Source organism: Puma concolor, chromosome D2 (assembly GCF_028749965.1).
Source record: "Puma concolor isolate L17-30 chromosome D2, mPumCon1.1.hap2, whole genome shotgun sequence".
In the NCBI taxonomy this organism is placed as follows: Eukaryota; Metazoa; Chordata; class Mammalia; order Carnivora; family Felidae; genus Puma; species Puma concolor.
Window position 1 is genome coordinate 69534740 of NC_141677.1, and position 22020 is coordinate 69556759.

A 22020-nucleotide genomic window follows, 5' to 3' on the forward strand; every position below is an offset into this window, starting at 1 on the left:
GTCTCACTCTCGCTGTAGGTCATCCCTTGGTCCTACTTCCCTGGGGCCAAATTATCCGCAGTATCTGCTAAATTAACTTATTTCTGAGATCTTGGCTACTAAGAATTACAGTTTAGTAACTCCTTTCTTGGCTATTGGTGGAAGAAAGGGGACACTTGGAGATGAAAACACATTCAGAATCCCTGGGTCTGTTTGCCTGACATGTTCTGTCAGGGGCAGGGGAGAAAGTCACAGCTTTTTATCAAATGTGGGTCACTGCATAGGAACTGCGGCCTCTTCCTGGGCCAGCTTCCTGTGACCTCTGAGAATACCTGTCCTACCTGTCACTCGGGACCCTGCACCAGCATCCTTGGGTCTTCCCTCTACTTTGTGCTCCTCTTCTCTCTGGTCTCTTCTGCCTGGATTTTTCTCCACTGAAAAGTGGGGGGAAAAAAAAGGCCTCTCCCTTCAGATGGGAGGTGTTCACAGTTTCCGTGAACAGAGGCCGCCCTTGGAGGGCCACAGAGGAGGTGTTAGAATCTGACAAATGCCAGAAGTTGCTCACAGGGAAGGTAAGAAGCTAGGGAATCCATCGCTCTCCCTCCCCGGAGGGTGCACAGATAGACATGCTGCCAGGAAGGGCACGTATAGCTTGTACCATGCCACTGTGTTGAGGGGGAGGAGGGAGCTGCCTCCATAAATCTCTTGTTTACTCCATACCCTTAACATGTGCAGTGTGGCTTTAGTGGCTGTGAGGGAACAGCTGTGGTCCCTGGCCCCAGGAGCCCCAGAACCATGCAGGAGGCAGGGCCAAGCACCCAGGAAGCCCTCAGCCATGCCAGACTTGGTGGGGGTAGGACCCTGCCTGGGTGTGGGGACCCCACAGAGTTGAGGTCACCGCCTGGGCTCAGAGCGGCTTCCTGTAGGAGCCGGCCTGACTGGCCTTGGGGGTGGGGCGGTTCTATTTTTTGAAACATGTCCACATCTTCATCTCCCAGAGTGAGGCGAGTCAAGCAGGTGTTGCAGTGAAACTCTGACTCTATTCTTGACACTAGGAAGGGCTCTTTGTGGCACCAGCCATGCTAGGCAGCTGCTCTAGTAAGTACCATTATTGTCATTGCTTTCCATCTCTTTTAGTGAGAGGCACTTGAAAGTCATCAGATAGCGTGCTCCCAGGCAGGTCCACCATCACACAGGTCTTGCCAAGAATAGACTGCTGTGGCTCACTTTGACGTCCTGTGACAACTCCCAAACATTACTGTGGCCCTTGCCTTGGAAAGCACTGCTCTACGTCTGGACTTGGAGAGTGCTCTCTGTCCCTGGGCCCCTGCTGACTTGTCCTGGTTCGTCATGGGTGTGTCCCTTGCACCCGATGCTTCTGCCCTGCTGAGCTCTCTGGGTGTGCCAGGCTCACTCCTGCCTTTGCCCATGGAGCTCCCTCCTTCTGACCCCTAGAATGCAGATTCCTCCCACAGTGCTCTAGCCTGGCCCAGGCTTGCTCTTCCACAGACTTCAGTCTCAGCTCTTACCCCGGTCCACTGTGCAGGGTCCACAAGGGAGGCTGCACCTCCTCCAGTGCTCCCAGCACACCCGGGGAACACCCTGTACTCAACGGCCATCCCCGGGCCTCCGCTGTGGCTCGTTGCACTAACTTTCCCATCATAGTCTAAATCCCTCTAAAGACAAAGGCTGGGCCTTGTTCACTTCTGTTCCTTCGCTGCTCCCAGCACGGGCCTGGCCTGCAGTAGGACTTGGCACATGTTTGCTGAATGACTAAATGATCACGAGAAGGTAGAGACAGCACCAGACTGACAATTGAGGGACATGAGTGCTAGAGCAGACTGGAGGGGGCCAAACAGCTATGTGACCTTAGCCCAGACAGCCCCACCTGTGTGAGATAAATAGCATTCATTCCCAAGAGCACGTGGGAAAGTAGAGATAAGAGGCCAAGGTTCCCAGAAAGTTGTCTTCATTTCCTGGTAAGCCTGTGACATTATGGAGAACAGCCAGAGGACATGCTTTTTAATCATGAATAGAAACATGTAAAAGTTGGCCTCGTTCCAAATACGAAGTCCTTAAGGCCAGTAGTTTAGTTTAATCATCTACATAAATTGAATATATGGTTCTGTAAAAGACACTTAAGGCCTGGATTTTGGTTACGGCTCCCTCGTTGTTAGCCGTGCGTACCACTATGGGAAATGCCTCCCATGGATGTGTCTGTCTGTTACTTGTCAAATGTAATTGTCAAACATCCTTGCTCTGCCCGCCTCACAGGGAGGCTGCGAGAATGGGTGATGGTTTATGGGAAAGAGAGCCGGGAGGTGCGTGGACACACGTGGGCCATGCGCTGGATGCCCGGTGCCCTCTTTGGATCCCCTGGTGCCAGCACGGTGAGCGTCGGCCACGAGGGTGTGTGGCTGCCCCCAGAGGACCTGCGTCACAGACAGCCCACCACCCTCTGGCCCTCCTCCACTTCAGGAGGGCCCAGTCTGCGGTGCAGTGGGTGTCTAGACATCCCCTCCAGGACACCTTGTGAACCCCAAGGAGCCCCTTTTAAGTGAGTTGCTATTGTAATCGTCATGCTAATTCTCCAGAGAAGATCATCTAATCTCCGTATACCAAATATCAAAGTCGCTAAAAGATCTAGAGTGGCGAATATCTCTAGCCTTCACACACTTCTCTTCAGAGCCAGGGATGTCCCGGGGACTTCTGGTGTTTGGTGAAAAAGAGGAGGTCCAGAGGGTGGTGTGGGCTTCCCCGCATGGATCCAGCCTCCCCGTTCTGCTGATGAGGTGAGGGGGCTGTAGCCCAGAGAGGCAAAGTGACTTGTTCAAGGTCGCATGGCTTGTCAGAAGCAGAGCAGCATCTCGACCTTGGCTTCCCTTAATCCAAGATTAACACCCTCCCCCTTGTACCTCCCGACCAGCCAGGAAGCACAATGCCTCTTGGGTGGTTTGATGAGGGTAAAACCATAGATAAATGGGCAGGGTTATAAGGATCAACCAGGGATGTTGAGGCACCCAGAAAAAAGCAGGATCAGGAAGCGCCCACCCTCCATAGGCTTGAAGAGTCTAGGGTGGAGAATAGTGTCATTAGAACCCAAGGAGAGCTGTGTGTGAGATGGCTGCTGGCAGGGGCTGAGGTATGAAGGGTGGACGGAGGGAACCCTGCCAGCTGTGTGGCCCAAAGCAGGGAGGGGGTAGCACAAGGTGGACCTGAGCCTCCTCCCACACTCTAATCTTCTGGCAGTGTCTCCTTCAGGGGATCCCCTCTGGAAGGCAGGTGGTGACCCCGCACTGGTGATGCAGTTCCTAGAAGCAAAGCGGGACAGAGGATGGAGCTGAGGAGACAAACGGACAATGGTCAACACAACCCAACTACACGATCATTCCATCTGCCCAGCGTAGGGGATGGTGATGGGGCAAGACCTTCGCATATTTCAAGGCTCTCTGGCCCTTTGTGTACTTGGTGGTGAATTTAGTGCTTGCGGTCATGCCCTGTGTCCCCTCAGCCTCAGAGTCCTCTGTGCTGAGAGGGACTTGTCTTTCTGAGGGGCCAGGGAGAGAAGAATACTCCGGTGGAGGGCGAGTGAAAGAGTAATAGGACGGGGAGTCCCCTGACAACTGTAGCACCTTGGGCTCTACAGGGTGGGTGTGAGTGACTCACGGGTGTGCACCTGATGGTTTGGACAAAACCTTGCTAACAAAGCCCAGCTCCACCATGCTAGACAGACTGCCCCAAATCCAAATTTGCAGATTCTGGGGGTCAGTGTTTGCATGCTGTCTCTATGAAGAACTTTATTCAAAGCTGGGTTATTCATTGTGGTCTTGGCACATCCTAAGGAGAAAAGCTTGCTTCTGTGGAAATAATTTTATGATTTATGAACCTCAGTCTTCTCTTATAAATTCTTGCCCCCAAGGAGCAGAGCCTTTCCTTGGCAGGAGTTTGGGGAATGCCCAGGGGACCAAGCAACACTCCGGTTATTTTTAAATCAAGCATATTCACACTGATTTCAAGGACAGTGTGATGCTCTCGTTGACTCAATAAGCATGATCCCGCATAAGCAATGATCCGAGGGAAGGCTGTACTGAAGGCTGGAATGGAGAACAGGCTCTCCTCCCGTCCCCAGGAGCATACAAGTGTAGCTTTCACTGAAATTTAGTGTAGGCCTTAGGTCCATCCATCCATCCATCCATCCACCACCCATCGTCCGTTCACGTGTTTTCTTCATATTGTCTTGCATCGCCACGTAGTTCCTTGTAGCTAAAAGGGCTACAGAGAAACACCAAGGTCCACGCTGTTATCCGTAGTTTAGATGACAGATCAGACATGTCTGTGGCCTCTGCGGCACTGCAAGGGGACCATGATGCCTGAGACCCTGTTAGTAAGAAAATGAAGAGGATTGGAGTGTAAGGCTTCACTTGAAAGAGGGCACATGTCCTGTGGCTCAATGGCTCTTCTCTGGTACCTCTTGATATTTAAATTTGAAATCTTTCATTTATTGATACATACATTCATTCATTGAACAAATGTTGGTTAAACACCTGCCATGTGCTAAGTACTAGGTCTGTAGAGCTGAATGTGAAATGATCTGTGCCTTCAAAGGGTCACAAGTTGGAGGATTAAAATAATTCTCAGTAAATCTTAAGCTAGAGGTTAAGATCTGTCCCCTTTATATCCCCCTTTTAACCTCAACTTATTTGACAGTTGGAAAAAGGGGTACTATTTTTGTCCTCATGACTCTTTTTCCAGAAAGTTGGGCCAGGCTTTCCACATGCCTCTAGTGGTATTATTGGCTGAGGATTCCAGCAGAGGCACATGTGGGATTTCTTTGTGGCAGGGTTCCTGGCAATCAAATGTTCGTGTAGACTGGGGCTGGGTGTGGAAATCAAGACAGTGTGACATTGGGTATTTTAGTTGGTATTCTGGAGCCGAGACCCCTCAAGCAAAAGCCCAGCTCTTTGTTTACTAGTTGGGTGACCTCAGGCAAAGTTACTTATCCCTTTATGCCTCCATTTCCTCATATGTAAAATGGGGCAGCCATTATGGTCCCTAGATTATAGGTAAACCTGTTCTGTACAGAATTGTGGCAGGTACATGATCATGCATTAATGAAAATGCATAGAACAGCAAACAAACTACAAAAATATATTTTATTGTATATAAATTAAAAAAAACCAACCTAGATGTGTGTGTATATTTGGGGAGGGGGGATGGGTGTGTGGGGAGGGGTTTGGAATGCAGGCTAGAACACATGAGTCTGACCATATTTAAAAAATTTTTTTAAATGTTTATTTTTTTGAAGGAGAGAGAGACAGAGTGTGAGTGGGGGCAGGGGCAGGGAGAGAGGGAGACACAGAATCCAAAGCATGCTCCAGGCTCTGAGCTGTCAGCACAGAGCCCAAGGCAGGGCTTGAACCCACGAACCATGAGACCATGACCTGAGCCGAAGTCGGACGCTCAACCGACTGAGCCACCCAGGTGCCCCAGAGTCTGACTATATTTAAAACAAATCATGGTATCACACTGCGGCGTCTGGGGAAGGGAGGAGTGGACAGAAGTGATCTTGGGAAAACAGTGCACACTTAGTATCTAGTTAAAAAAAAAAGGCAAAAAGGATTGCACACAAACCAAATAACTGGGGTTTTTCACAAGGGTATCAGGTAGCAGATCTGACACCACTTAAATGTATCCTGCTCGTGACTAATGCTTTTTCAATCTGAGGAATCTCTCTTTAACCTTGGAAAATTCCCTGCTATCATGTCTTTGGGTCTAGCCTTTCCTCCATTGTCCGTTTTCCTCGCTGCCTGCTCTTCTCGCATGCCCCCTAACTTCTCATTCATATTCCCCGCCAGTACCTCTTTATGTGCGTTCTGAGTAAGTTTTACAGATTAAATGTCTGTTCGTGAAGCCCCTCTTAGGTACAGTTTAACCAGGTGAAGTCTCTGCCTGCCTCTCCAGAACTTTCTCCCACCACCCTCTTGCTTGCCTTCTCACCTCAGCTTCTTCAGAGAAGCCATGCTTTCTGGCCTTGAGACCTTTGCACCTGCTGTTTCTTCTGCCTGGAAACAATCCCTCTCCCCCGACCTTCTCCTTCTGGATGACGGCTGCTCCTTCCTAGTTTTTATAGACCTCCCTCTAGGATTCTGGGGAAGTTGCTTCACAGCTGTATTTCTGCAATGTCCCCTATGATTTCACTTAGGTGACACTCCCTTGACATTCATCAGCAATACTTACTTTTTTCCAAATTCTTCTTCTCTGCTTGGTGGGAGAAGCTTGAGAAGGTGCACCTACCTCAAATTCCCAGCATCCAGCTCGATGACTGGCACACACTAGGTGCTCAGTGAGTATTTGTTGAAGGAAGGGATTTGTATCAGCAGTTCTGATGCGCATCTGCTCAACATGGATTTTGTCCTTGGGATGCCTTTAGTTCTATTGCCTCTTCAGCTGCCTGTTTCTTTCTTCCTTCTCTTGTCTCTCTTATCTTCTGCTTCTCCAGTGTGGCCACGTTGGAGGGCCCTGTGTGACTGGGGAGTGTCCTTTGCTTCCCACCTCAAGCCACCTAGTTTCAACCTCCTCTGCCCATAGGTGGATGCAGCAGGAGGAAGGAAACCAATTCCATCTCATGGGCTGAGTGCCTGGCTTTCCAGTGATCACTGTGCCCCAGCTTGATTATGTTCTCCCCCTTGTCTTGGATGCCCAAATCCTTCTGGCAAATGATCCTGCCACTGAACTAACTGGGAGGCATGGCTTATTTTTTATTTTGATTTGCTCCTTCCGAGAAAATCTCATTCCAGTCTTTGAAGGGGGATAGAATTTACTGAAAATGGGCTGAAGTCTATCAGCAGAGTATTGCTGAGGGAATTATGTGCAGCTTCGTGACAGTCTCACCTGTCCCGTCTCCGATGCGCCAACATCCTGACCCTTCCCACCCAGTAGGCTGGGCTGTGGGTCTGCCATTCACTAGGGAGTTGGGGTGTTGCAGCGGCTAGGCAAATGGCTTACCCCTGCTCACCAACACCCAGGTCACATGCCAAGCAGGGAAGTTGGCCAGTTTATTTATCTGCAAGGAGATTCAGTCCACATAAATGCCTAACTTAGGCTTTGTTTTATCCTCAATGCGTCACTGATTGGGGCCAATAGAGGCCTGTGCAGGGATTCGGCTGACTTCCCTTCCCTACGTCTAACAGTTCATTCGGTTCAACTATAGCTGCTGAATACCATAACCCCCCCCCCCCCCCCGCCCCGCCCAAGATGTACATTAGAAAAACATCCAGGAAATATTGCTAATTCACTTGCAGGAGCAGAGACCTACCGAGCAGCACCAAATGGTGTTGATTAGCAGAGGACAGGAACAAACATGATTAGAACCACCAGGAGAGAGGCAGGAGCAGACTTTCCAGATTGTACCAGGAGAAGCAGGCATGACGGTAGTTGAGCAATGTTTTCTCAGAGTGACCCACACTCCACCTGGCTCTTAGGGTCTCTTGTAAGGCTCAGTTTGGGTTCCTCTAAAAATAGACTCTGAGATGAGGATTTGGTATAAGCAGTCCATTTGGGAGATGATCTCAGAAATCACTGTGAGGGAGTGGGGAAGTGAGCGGGAGAGTGGAGGGCCCCCCAGTGGAGGGTGGGCTAATGACTATGAGCCACTGTGGGCTGCTAGGGCTCAGTCCTTCTGGATATTCTCTGAGAAACTATGTGTAACACATCTCTGAATAGGCTTTTCCCCTCACACTGAGAGGAGAAAACAAGGAGATATTTACCATGAACTCCTATCATTCATCGGTAGAGATTTGTACCTGGTTGTTGACTCTCTGGTGCTTGTGGCTTCTCAAGCATGGTTGAGCAAGGTCCCAAGGCAGAGCATGTTCCCAGGTAGAGACACAGGAACCCAGCAACTATGGGAACCATCCTCAGGTGGCCCTGGGGCCAGTGCATGGGCATGGCCAAGTCTACTCTGCCTCTAGTAGCAAAAAGGACATTGGTCTCTGATTAACTGCAAACCCAAACTTCCTCATCTAAAAATAGAATCTGCTGGGTCCTCAGTGGATATGTGATCATTAGAAATCTTTAGACTGTGAAGAACAACTTTTGGTGGCATTTCCAGTCTCCCTGGAGGGATGGTGTGGGGAGTTTGGTGGAGGGGCATTGTGGCCACCGTGGGGCCCGGCATCCCATAGCATGGCGACTCAAGTCCCAGCTGCTTTATGAAGACTCCATGTGCAGCCTGGTCAGGCCTGATGTTTTCAGTGACCACTCTCCATCATCCCCCTTTGGTAATATCACCTACCATGTCACTAGGCATTTGTTACTATTTTTTCTTGTCTTGATTTCCCTAACTAAGAGGCAAAACTCTTAAGGGCCATGATCGTAACTTATGTGACTCCACTCTAGACAATGAGACCTTCGAGCTACAGACAGTGTGATTCCCACAGGTAAATACAGTGAAACACCACCGCACACTCAGGGAAGCCAGTACACCTGTCCACTGGGTTACTGGACAACATGATTTCCTTCCTGGGACTGGAAGGAAAAAGTACTTAATTTTAGAGAGAAATAAAATATGACTTTTACTGGAATTTATTTGAAAGCAAACATGCTAGATACTGTTTGGGGACAGTGTCACGTATTAATTTTTAATGCTTACCAGTCCCCCATTTTGTAGATGAGAAAACTGAGGCACAGACAAGTGAAGAAATGTGCCCACAAGGTCTCTTATGGGAAAGGACTTATCTGGACTTTTGAGCCAGATTCTCTCTTTCTGCTGTGCTACAAGGCTTCTGTGGTGAGTAGAAGAGGAGGGGTGGGGTGTGTGTTCAACCAGAAGAGGCTGTCAGTTACCTCGCTCCCCACTGGGGGAGTTTCTTGGAGCCCAAAGCAGCAATGGCTGCTGGGCTTCATGACAGACTGGAGCAAAAGCCTGAAAGGTACCAAGAGATGGTACAACTTGCCTCATTCTAGCTTTTTCCTGTTTCTCATGAGTGTCTGCTTCTCTCTTCTCTTTCTCGGCAGCTTAATCCTCTCTGTACATGGGTCAAAATGCCTTTGCCATTTAAATGCCAACTGAGATTGGCTACAGGAGCTGTGTTACAATCCCAGGGAGAGAGTCTGAACTGGCCACTCCATCCAGTCTACCATGGCTGGAGATGGGGTGACCAAGCACTAAGCCCATTCCCCACTCAGTTAGTGCTTCTGCCCATCTGTGCACCCCTCTAAGATGTCCATTCTATAGTCACTGTCCTGAAGCAGGATCGGGAAGGGCTGTTCACCAGTTGGGTTCTAGTCTGTTTTCTTTTCCCTGCCACTTGCCTCTGGTTTCTAGTGTCCTCACCCTTTGGTGAAATCCTTCTTAATGCCACCTAGAAACTTGAGTGTCTCAAGGAAGCAAAGGGAGGATTGAGGAAGGGAGACCCTGATGTCATCTTGGCTCCTCTGGACCACTTGTACTGATGGTGCCTTGGAAGTGACAGGAAGTGGATGGCAGAATGGTGCTCCCTTGACTCCATGGTTCTCCATCCTGTCGGGTGATTTCTCTGAAAATCCTTTCTTTATTTTTTTAAAAATGTTTGCTTATTTTTGAGACAAAGAGAGGGTGAGAGTCAGGGAGAGGAAGAGAAAAAAGAGAGAGACAGAGGATCTAAGTGGGCTCTGTGCTGACAGCGGAGAGCCTGACGCGGGGCTCAAACCCATGAACTATGAATCATAACCTGAGCCGGAAACAGATGCATAACCAGCTGAACCACCCAGGCATCCATGAAAATCTGTTTTTTAAATTAATTTATTTAAATTCAAGTTAGTTAACATACAGCATAAGTATTGGTTTTGGGAGTAGAATCCAGGGATTCATCACTTAGATACCACACCCAGTGCTCGTCCCGACAAGTGCCCTTCTTAATGCCCATCACCCATCTAGCCTATCCCCACTCCAGCAACCCTTGGTTTGTTCTCTGTCTTTAAGAGTCTCTTATGGTTTGCCTCCCTCTCTGTAAAAATCTTGATTTTAGGGTTCAGACACTAAAAAATTTAAAAAAAAATTTAATGTTTATTTATTTTTAAGAGAGAGAGAGAGACAGAGTGGGAGCAGGGGAGAGGCAGAGAGAGAGGGAGACACAGAATCTAAAGCAGGCCTCAGGCTCTGAGCTCTCAGCACAGAGCCTGAAGTGGGGCTCGAGCTCGTGAACCACGAGATCATGACCTGAGCTGAAGTCAGATACTTAACCGACTGAGCCACGCAGGCGCCCCGAGACGCTAAAAAAAATTAAAGCTACCTTGGTGATTCTGATGGGTAGCCATGGTTGAGAACCTTCATCTTGGCATTAATTTGTGGTTGTGAAAGACAGTGCCAGGTCCCAAGCTGAGCTCCAAGGATCAGCTCTTGGGAGAAAATGGTGTGTCCTTTTGTCTTTTTCACGTTCCCTGTTTTTTGAGTCCACACAAAGTCCCATGTAGAATCAACATTCTGCCTCCACTCTGTGCTGGTGGCACCACAGGACACATTGTACTCTACCTCCAGTCCTTCAGGGACTTCTCATAGAGAGTATGAAAGGCAACTTAGTGGACTGGAGCAGTTTTGCATCAAATGCCAGCTCTCCCAAGAGCACCTCTTCTGGAGCGAGTGTCTGTGTGCGTGCCACCACAGGAACACTAGGTCCCTGCATAAGTCACCTCGAAGGTATACATCCCTCCTTTAATTAATAACTTGCTTCTCCACTCTTGAGGGAGCTGTGGATGCCTCCTTGACATTCTTCCTGGGAAACGAGAGAGGACAACACACTGGAAGGCCATCAGGAGAGTGACTTGACAACATCTCTGGCTCTGTGCACCCACCCCCCCAAGGTGGTTGTGGTAATTCTCGCATGGTAGTTAGCGTCCAGCGTCAGGGTTTAGGTGAGAGCCTTTTGGAAGGTGTTTAGACTCAGAATTGGAGTGTATAGTGGCTAGTGGTGGGTCTCTGGTCAAATTAAGACTGTGCTTCCTACCATCATCATTGGATTGGAATAGGTTGGATTTTAAGGGAAGACTGAGATAATTCCCTTTCCAGCCTTGTTCTCTGAACTTTATACTTAAGGCACTCTTTTGTTGGTTGAAGTATAGTTTGGTAGGCTGATTTCAGTGTGCAGGAAGCTAAAAGTCCTGCTAAATTGCAGTCTCTTTCTTTCTTTTTTTTTTTTTCCAGAAGTAAATTACAGTTTCAATAAAATTTGGGGATGATATTCTTTCAAAGATCTGTCTGATTTTTGGCATCTTTTTCCCCTGGAATATCCACTCCTTGTCTCAGCGGATATATTAGTTGGGTTTCTGTTTCATAAAAACAAAACAAAAAAAGACCAAAACAAAAACCCAGAAACCCATATCTAACTAGTTTGAGGGAAAAGTACTAAGGGCTAAGTCCATAAGCTTCAGGCATGGCTGGATCTAGGGCTCAAATGAAGTATCAAAACTCCCTTTTCTCTCCACCTCTTGGATCTGCTCCCCTTAGCCTATTGCCTTTATTCTCAGGCAAGCTTTTTTCATTTGGAAGGAGAAATGGCTACTGGTATTCCAAACCTGGCATCTTCAAAGTTCACAATCCAAAAGGAAGAGGGGCTGACTTCCTTCAGTATCTATATTTTTGTTCTCAGGCATGATTCTAATCATCTCTGTTAGGATGCTATGCCCATCCTGGAATTAAACACTGAAGTTGGGGGAAGGCAAACTCAACTAATCCTGGTACAATGCCCATTTCACCTGGAGGTGAGCCCTACTCCAAATACATGGAATAGGTTTCCCGCGTGGAGAATGAGTTCTATTATCTATGAAAGAAGGAAAATGATGCTGAAGACATGAACACAGTGACTTTCCACCACAGCAGCCAAGCTTGTTTTTCTGTTGGCCTACAGGGTAGTGTTGTGGGCTCTGTTTACACTTCCTTCTACCATTGCGAGGTTATTTAATTGTTTCAGCTGCATAATTGACTAAATTGGTTAATGCGCCTCATTCTGTGGCTCCATAACCAGCCTTTATGCTCTCTCTATTCTTTCTGCCATTTCTCTCCTGCCCCCACCCCCGCCCCCATCCATGCATGAATCACCACTCATGTCTTTCCAGGACTATACTGTTTTGGGAGGGATAATTCCTTACTTGTATCGGAAGAGGATGAGAGCAATTAGCTGAAGAACTGGGGCCGGCATCCATCCAGGCCTCCTTGGAGGATTCTGTGTTCTGTGGGAAGAAGGATAATCTGGTTAGAGATAATTTAGGAAAGCCAATAGGATGAGGATGGCACTTGGGTTTGATGGAAAGGGCACCTCCTATGCTTGACAGGGTGGAGCATTCTGAGTATTGTAGCATGAGAAACTTGGTTTGGGGATATCTTGGGTCTTTGGGCTCATTGAGCAAGGATCTCAGCACTGGGATGGGGGGAAAGAATGGAAAACACCATTCTTATTTGTGAATAAGGCTCAGTCTACTTGTGGAGACTTGGAAAAGAGGCATGAAGCAGTGGTGGCCAATGAGAAGCTATACATAGCTATATATAAGCTATAGTTTGGGTTAGAAATGAAGAGACAAAGATTAGAGAGGGATTGGACCATCAGGGAAGACTTCCTGGAGGTGGTTTTTGAAGCATGAGTAGGAATTGGAAGAAGCATGAGTAGGAATTGGAAGAAATGCTTGTGTGTAGAGGCCAGGTTGCAAAGCATCCTGGTGGAAGGCAGAGGCATGGAGTGGGGGAAGGTTGGGTGATACAGAACCTGGAATGTGCTGGACTGAGCCGAAAGTGTAAGATTATCTTCCTGACTCAGCCATGTTAGAGGATTTATCTTTGTTCTGGATCCCTCTGATCTTGACTGTACTTGATTCCATTTATACCAAATATTATGTGTCCAGTGCTGGTTACTATAGACTGTGGGAGGTGTTGATGCTCTGTGAAGTTAAAGACAAGGCAGTAGAATGACTTCCTATGGCCTCTGGGGTGTCCAAGGTTTATTTCTTAGGGATGGAAAGTGAAGAGATTTGGGACTCAAACTTATTAGTGGACTGTTGTTCATTGGAAGTTAGGGAAGCACAAGACACAGCAATAGTAGCTGACAACATGGAAAATACCAAGCTCTGGTTATGCACTTGAGAGTTTAACAGTCATTCACTAAGCACTTCCTATGTGATGGAACTGGGCAGTTCAGGGGAAACAAAGGTGTTATGCTGGATGCAAAAATCTTACCATCTAGTAGGGTCTTTCATGGAGAAGAAATGGGGCACAGTAGCAAATGTGGGCTTGGTGGCCAGACAGACCTGACTTTGAATCCCGACCATGCTACTAGCTGTGTGACCTTGGACAACTGCTAAAACTTCCCTAAACCACATTTCTTTATCTGTGAAATGGGACTAACACCTACTCTGCAGGGTTTTGGTAAGGATTACAGATAACATATGTAATTACGCTGCCTGACTCATAGTAAATATTAAATAAGTGTCAGTTACTAATATGATTTGGGTGGAAATCAGTACAGCATCCTTAGCTGAGCTGAAATGATTCCCCTAGAGCATGATGAAGAGGAATCTGAACCTATTTTCTCAGTCAATCTTTATATCTCAGGGCATTTTCCATTGGAAATACAAATACATTTGTGTTTCCTGGACAGTTAATAATTATAACTTGAAAGAAAATCTTCTAAAAGACTGGGATTTGGGCAAATCTCAAATTATAAATTTCAATGGAGGATAATGAAGTAAATGTTATTTCTTCAATATTTTCTCACCAACCATGACTTTACTGTGTCCAAGATTCCTGGCAGTGTTGCTCCATTTGTGCATTTAATGACTATTTATTGAGTGATTACTACATTGGGCACTTTTCTAAGTATTAGATTTTTGACCCTCTACAATAGGTATAGGAGGGTTAAGTAACTCACCAGTGGTCAACCCACTGACACCAATGGAGTTGGATGCTAGAATCTAGATCTAAGCCATGACAGTGGACTGCCTATTCCCACAAAAGTCTGCTCCTGGAAGTTGGCTGATGCCAACAGAAGATGGAAACTCTCCTAAGAATGTTCATACTTTCCCAGGGAATGCTTGAGGGTAAGCAAGGCTTCATGGGATAAAGTTCCAACAGTGAAATGATAGGATATGGGGTTGATTATTAGCAGCCAAGATTTTCTCCTGAACACCTCCTGGGGGCACCTCTGCAAATACCAGCTCTAGCACTGGTGTTCCAAGAACTTTTAGGATCCCTTATAGGCAAAAGAGTAGCCAATTCCAGGATTCCTGGGAAAGAGTCAGGGGTTACCTTGAAAGCAGAAGTAGTTTATAGTTGAAAGCGGTCTTTAGACATTCTGTAGCTCAAACCTCTTTCCAGTACAAGATTCACTGAGATTGGCCAGGAAGGCTACAGCATTCTGTTCTCTGCTTATACACTGCCTCTGACAGATAGCTCACCATAGCTGCTGTGCTGTTGCTGGACAGCTCCAGTTGTTAGAAAATTTTTTCCACTCTTGACTCAAAATCTGCCTCCTCCTAACACCCACCAATATGTTCCAGTTTTCCCGATAGAGCAAATTTATTTCTTCTTTTGGATGATAAAATGGTGACGCGAGAGTGTGTTACTGCTGGCATCTAATGCAAGGTTGGCAGGAACTCCCTAACTTCCAGCCACTCATTCAACCTGCTTGCTTAGAGCTCTGCAGGTTTTGACCTCTGTACCTCTTTCCAGGGAAGAGGTGCTCATGCTTTGGATCCCAGATCCCCTCCATCTGCTTCCTCTGGGATCTTTATCTGCCAGTTATCTCCTTTGTCTTCTTTAACCTAAGCTTCTCAACTGGCTCAATGGAGTCAGCTTTTAAATATGTATTTTTTCCATCTTAACAATAAAAATAAAAATAAAGCTGTCTACAGTGTCCTCAGCCCACCTGCCCTAGTTTTTCTTTCCCTTTGTAGTCAAACTTCTGAAAGAGTTGCATCCATTCATTCTTCCAATTTCTCACCTACCAGTCTCTCCTCAGCCCACTCAAAACTGGCTTCATTCTCACTTACTCTCTGCAGCAAAAAGCTAGCCAGATGAAGGTCGCCTAAGATCTCTGTCATTCAATCCTGCAGACAGTTTTCAAAGTCTAATGTTATGTGATCTCTGTGTTATGTGACACTGTGGGCCACTCTTCATTTGGCTTTCCTGACACACAGTCCTCTGGGTACACCTCCTTTCTGTCACTTCACTAATTAATCACTTTCAGAAGCCATATTCCAAAGTTGCAAGTCTTGGGTGCATTGGAGTTCTGTCCTTGGATCTCCCCTGACTTGGAGCATTCATACTCAGTCACACACCTTTGATACCACCTGCATCTAAAAACTCTTAACATTTTTATGTTGAGTTCAGATGTGTCTCTGGAGTTCCAGATCTAGATCTAACTGTCCAGTTAGTGTTTCCAGATGATATCCCACAGATTCCCCAAACTCTATACATACAAAATTGAATTTGACATCCTTTCCCTTCAAATCTGCTTCTTCTCTGGTGTTCCAAACTCAATATCTGGCAGCACTATCCTATGTATTATTGTGCAGCCAGAAACTTTCAGGTTATCTTTGACATTCACTTATCACACTCATCCACATCTTACTTATCCTCATGCCTAAATATTTCTCCCTAGTTCTTCTTTCACTGGCCTTATCTAGTCTATTGTATTTTGCCTAGGTGAATACATCAGCCTCTACCTAGTTTCCTGTTTCCTTTTCCATTGCTTGCATTGAGGTCAGTGTGACCTTCCTAAAGGTCCAATGTGTTGGCATTATTCCTGTATTTAAACCCCTTCAATGGCCGCCATATGTGTTTGTGTTCGATGATCTGAGGTATTGATGGGCTGGGTTGTGGTCAGAGGATCTCAAACAATAGATAAAGCTTGGTCCACTGAGATTGGGAAGTGTTGCAGAACATGCACAGATTAAGAACCGGTGTGGATGTGAAGTCATAGATTGGGTCTATATAACCAGAAGAGCAATGGGAAGGAGTTGCACATGGACAGATCAATAGGCAAGATTCTCTGGGGACCCAAGATTCTCTGGGGCAAGATTCTACAGTAGCCATTGAGACAGCCTTGGTACAGCTCCAATGCCTTGGTCCAGTTGTAACTACTGCTGCCCTATTTAATCTGAGAGCCGTTTCATACTTTGATGGTGGATTGAATTCTGATCCTCACATAGGCTCAGTCCTGTCCTTTCAGAACTCTCCAAAATTTGAGAGAAAGTAACCCTACAGTTCTGGTGCAGGGGTTGTTTGGGGCTCAGGTAAAGAGGTATGGGAGGTGTATTCTTTTTGTCCTTAGGGCTCATCTCATGAGCATCCTTTGGGTTTGGCACTCCAATGCTTTCATAGTTTTGACTAGAACCTTGTTGTGGCTCCCTTTGATTCCCCTCAATAGCAGACTACCCTGTTCCCAAAGGCAGAGAGTATGTCAGTTCCATACTGCACTGCAGTGGGTTTCTTCCTCATACAGTTGTGAAATGGTGCAATGAAGCATTACAAGCAGATGCTCAGAGCTCTCTCCCCAGAATGCTTGCAGGGACTTGCTCAATCTGGGGAACTTCAGGAAAGGAAATGGAGAACAGTCACCGAGACGTGTTGTCCAATGTCGCCTTCCTCAGGAAACTGCTGTGGGCTGTTCAATGGCCATGCCTTCCATACTTCTTTTCCAAGCTGCTCTTCTCCTAGATATCAGGGTACTTCTTCTGGAAGTTTCCAGCGGAGGTAGGAATGGGACTGGGGAAAAATCAATCTCCAATTCTAGTCAGATTGAAAAATAAATGAGTTTATTGGGCAAGGAGGGGGAACTGTGGATTGCACAGAACTCAGGGGCAGATCCCAGATATTTTAAAGATGTTCTAAGGAAAATAAATTCAAATTTAGCATTTTGTCTCCTAGGCTCAGTCAGAAAATGTGTTTCTGTCTCCTGGGGAAAGAAACATTTTTCTTGCTGGCATAGTAATGGTGAAGATATTATTATCCTTTTAGGTGGGCACAAAAAACCCAGAACTGTTTTGGGGGGGTGGGGATAGCAAACTCATTTTCTCAAAGACCAGGATAATTCCCTTAAGTTGACAGGCCCTGGTGGCTTGATTTCTTGGAGACTCTTTATGTTCAAGGGAAGTAAAAGGCATTCATTAGTTCCACTCGAATATTTGATGATGGCAAATGCACAGGGTGGAAAGCGAGCTGGATCAAACTTACTGCGAAGCTGTCCTCTGAGACGAAAGCCCAGGACTGTGCAAGAGTTGCTGATGCTTTTCCAGCAGGCAGATGATGCCAGCTTGGGAGAGAAGAAGTTGTTCTTAGAAAACTAGCCAAAGTCTTTGCAAGGCGTCCACTTGGGCCTTAAGCTTGGATCTGGAGCTACCCTGTGCTGTTATTGGGAACTAGAGAGAAGGGTTTTCTTTTTTTTTTTTTTTTTTTAATTTTTTTTTTCAACGTTTATTTATTTTTGGGACAGAGAGAGACAGAGCATGAACGGGGGAGGGGCAGAGAGAGAGGGAGACACAGAATCTGAAACAGGCTCCAGGCTCTGAGCCGTCAGCCCAGAGCCCGACACGGGGCTCGAACTCACGGACCGCGAGATTGTGACCTGGCTGAAGTCGGACGCTTAACCGACTGCGCCACCCAGGCGCCCCGAGAGAAGGGTTTTCAATCCATGTGTTTTGGGTGTTGAGGGGAGGCAAGTGGGAGGGGCACATCTATTAGTTGCTAAAACAACTGGCACCTACTATCTCAGCTTTCTGCAGGGCTCCCCTACACCTGCTCTAAAAGCTAACAATTCATGAGTGAAGTAATTGACGCAGGAACCCTAGGAAGAGCTGGAGAAAGGCCCAGACTTGCACAAAACCCTCCATGTTCTGTGACACCACTCGAGGGAATTTTTATAACTTGAAGAACATTTGCCACCAATGTTCTCTTGAAAATTTTCAGCATGATGGATGGCATGTTGAGTTGATGATGCTGGTTGCTTGGGGCCAGCTGCTTGGTTTTCAAAATTGGGGGACAAAGAGATTACTCTAGAGATCTGCAGAGGGAAGTCTGTCATGATTCTCAGTATAACCCGATAGTTCCACACATCTCGCATTTTCCCACATTTGTAAAGGAAACTTTTGGCACCAAGTTAGCTAACTTGGAGGTGGAAGTTATGAATTTAGGAGTGACATGGCTTGGGGTGGGGCAGTGGCTTTACCACTTCCTAACAGGGTGACATAGGACATGTAACCTCTCTGAGCCCCAGTTATCTCTATGTAAAATGCAGGTATGGGCCACCTCAATGTGCCCCTGTAAGGATTCAGTGGTGATGCAGGTAGGGTACCCAACGTAGTGCTGGGAACATGGCAGGCACATAATAATCACTAGCTGTGTGGGAAGGAGAATGGAATTTCGGTTTGGTTTCCCCTAAATGCTGCAGCTTCAGGAGGAAGTTGTAGCCTGTGTCTCATTGAGTATACTGGTTGGGAGTTTTGACTCTGGATTTACACATATTTGGGTTCAAATCCCAGCTTCATTACTTAGTAGCTGGGTAATCTTCAGTAGGTCTCTTAACCTCTGAAAGCCTCAGTTTTTTCATCTATGGAGTAGAATAAAATACCATGGACATCCCTGGATTGTAAAAATTAAATAAAATAGTTCATATAGAAGGCTTTGCAGAATGCTTTGCCCAAAGGAAGAGCTCTCAAATTTAACTTTTTAATACGGTTATTTTGTAATCATTACTTAAATGACTATGTTCTGTTCTGGGTTTGTTTAGCCTCACTGAAAGAGGGAAAAGATGATATAGCTGTATCAGTTAATTGAATGTACTTGCTTCCAGGAACTTTTATCCCCCCAGGTTGATGTTTTTTCTTTTATTTTAAATCTAACCACCAATTTAACAGAAACATTTTCTAGGCTTCAAATTCAGTGAACTTTTCTTTTGTTAAGTGCCTTTGTTAACTCAGTTTAATCAGGGTGGACTGGCTTTGAATTGAATGGTAATCCCCTAATCTCTGCATTTGGCACTGATCCTGTCCCTGATGGGGCAAGGGAATGAATGGATTCAATTGGTATTAGTCTTGGGACCTCCTAATCTTCAGTTATTGTTCCTGGGATTTGGGGCCCAGGAAAATGTGGAATCAGAATTCAAGTTTACCGAAGAATTGGCATGAATAGCAGAGGAGTTGGAGCACATAGTATCTGGTCCAGGAGAACCCCGGGGAAAGAAGGCAAGGTCCTTTTTGGTGCTTTGCCACTTAATTCTCCAAGGGTAAGAAAGGTGTTAAGTTCCTGTCATAGGCCATCCTGATAAGGGTTCTCCCAGTGCAGATAAGGTTTCTCCCAGAGGCTGTTCCCCATGAATGACCAGAAGCAAAGGTTTAGAGGCTCCCCTTGGCCCACCCTGGGTGACCTTTGGACAATGAAAAGCAAGTTAGTACTTAGGTTTCAGGCCCAGAGATGAGTGCCTGTTGAGCTCTGGAGGGGGAAAGATGGCTGATGGATGTCTTCTCTCATAAATGAATTATCTACCATCAAGAAATCCAACACATACTTGGGCATCTACTGTTGTATAGCAGTCTGTCCTAGCTATGGGGACCCCAAATGAGGGAGCATTCCATCCTCTATCTCTAGGAGGCCATTTGGTCTTAAATTATTTCTTAGAGAATTTGAATTCCCTAGGAGAGCTTGCTTAAGCTCTTTAAAATCTCTATGCCTCTGCCTTTAGGGAGAAGCCAGGAACCAATCGAGGTTGCCAAATGATGAGAGGTAAGGGTATATTGGGATGGCCTGTCTTTCTCTTCTCAATTATTCTCTTAGCCAAGACATCTTTAGTGAAGCAACGATTCCCAAACCGATTCGCAATATATTAACCCTGTGATTCATCAAAAGAGGTCCTGAGATCAACACATGCTGATGTATGCTATTTTTCCTTGCAATAGCTAGTTGTGTACCACTTTGGTGGTGGGGGGCTAGTTCAGGGGGCAGAGCTGTGTGGTCTTTGTTATTTTTCTGTGTCCTCCCTGGGCCCAAGAAGGTTAGACTTGAAAGGGGATAGGAGAAATGTTGCTGAACCTTCCCTGTCAGGCAGCTTCCTAGGGACTTATTGATGTTTATAAAATAACTGCCATGTTCTTATGCCCTGCCTAGGATCTATTACCTGGTAGTTTGTCTTGCTCCCAAGCAGAGAAAAGTAGAGATTTAAAATGGAACAGTGTGGGCAGTGCATGCACATGTAGACAAACTTATGCACAGATGTATATACATCTTGTCTTTGGGATGCAAGACACTGAAATAGTCTATGAGCTTCTTATTATGGGGGTAGGGAGAAGAATTGAACTAAATTGAATTTGTTGTTTAAAAACCTAAGCAAATTCGAGCTGTTCGTCCATTGAAATCACATGTATATTTCATCGGCTGTATACTTTTCAACAAGACGGGAGTGTATTCAGTTACTTCCTCTGGAAAGCAATCATTACCACACCTTTATAATAGGGTCTCTCCAGCAACCCCATTTGTCACATCAATTCAGCCCACGGCCACTATCAAGTAAAAGGAAAATTCTAGTTACAAAGCAGAGTTTTTTGTTTTTGTTTTTTCCAAAGGAATGTACAGCATATGTAAATGACAGGTTTGCAGATGTAGGTGATGCTGATAAATTCTTGGGCTCGGAAAATGTACCTTCTCGGGTAGTTGCAGACAATCTAAACCAAACCTCCGCAGAGGCTTCAAATCATATATAGACCCACTCATTTCTCCTAATAGACAAGGTACAGGTTGTTGCCAGAAATTTGAGCTTCTATGAAATAAGCATCTTGACTTCTTAATTTTAGCATGAGACGGTTCCAAGTGCCAAGATATACTTTTGTGAAAGTCCTAAGCTGCATGGGACTTTAAAGACAAGGTGAAAGTGACAGAAGCCAGCCCTGGTTTCGCTTCCCCCTGAGCAAGTGGATGTTTCTGATCGACAGGTGCCTAGAAAGATGGAAAGTACTGTAATTAAGACTACCTATCGTGGGGCTGGAAGGCATGTAAAAAATGTAGTGCCATACATGTTATAATGGTATAGATGGGAAAAGCAGCGGTTTGGGCTAGAGGAGGGGATAAAATATTTACTGAGTCTTTTCTAAGGGCCCGGCAGGAATTCAGGCACTTTGCATATATTAACCCCTTTAATCCTCTATAGAGTCCCAGGGGACTGGTATTACCATCACTACAGAAAGTCCATTAAATCTGGAACTCTAGGTCACTGTATATAATGTCATGGAGGACAGATCTTCAATCTGCAAAATAGTAAAATATATTATTTTCTTCTTCTTCTTCTTCTTCTTCTTCTTCTTCTTCTTCTTCTTCTTCTTCTTCTTCTTTTTAAACTGGATGGAACTCTGTATTTGCAGAAGGATAAAGTGGAGTTCAGCTGGTAATGGCGTTGCTGGGATTGAAATCCAGATTTGCCTGATTTCAAAGGCCAACTTCTCTGCGGTGCACCCCACAGCCATAACGGGGAGTTTGACCTGCCTGGCAAGCATTCAACAAACAGGAATGGAGGGGGTAAAGACAGCCAGCTAAGGCAGGGCAAGCAGCAAGTATCACCCATGTAGGAAAACATTCCTGGAGGCCAGGTGTCAGAAGACTCTACCGGGGTGGCACCAGGAAGCAAGTGAGGCTGAAGCCCTGGGTTTGCTTTGGCTGCATCCTTGCCTGGGAGGAGAGGCTACAGAGATCAGAGGCCTGTAGGAAAAGCCGGAGCCCACCAGGAATCGCTGCAGACGGACAGGCTGTGTGGGAAAAAGAGCCCCTTCCCACAGTAGCAAGGCTGGCTTGCGAGAGGAGGGTCGGCTGTGGCTGCGCGCAGTAATTGCAGTCAGGGGGCAAAGCAACCAGAAGGAATATGTGGACCCTGAGTTCAACTTCCCAGTACATAGAGGTGCGAGAAAGTTGGCTGCCTTCTATCCCAGGGAAGGAAGGGAGAATTGCCAGTCTTATCCGAAAATGCCTTCAGAGAATGCTCTGCTTGGAATAGAAAAATATAATCCCCATCCCCTGAGAGCACCTGGAAGACTCCATGC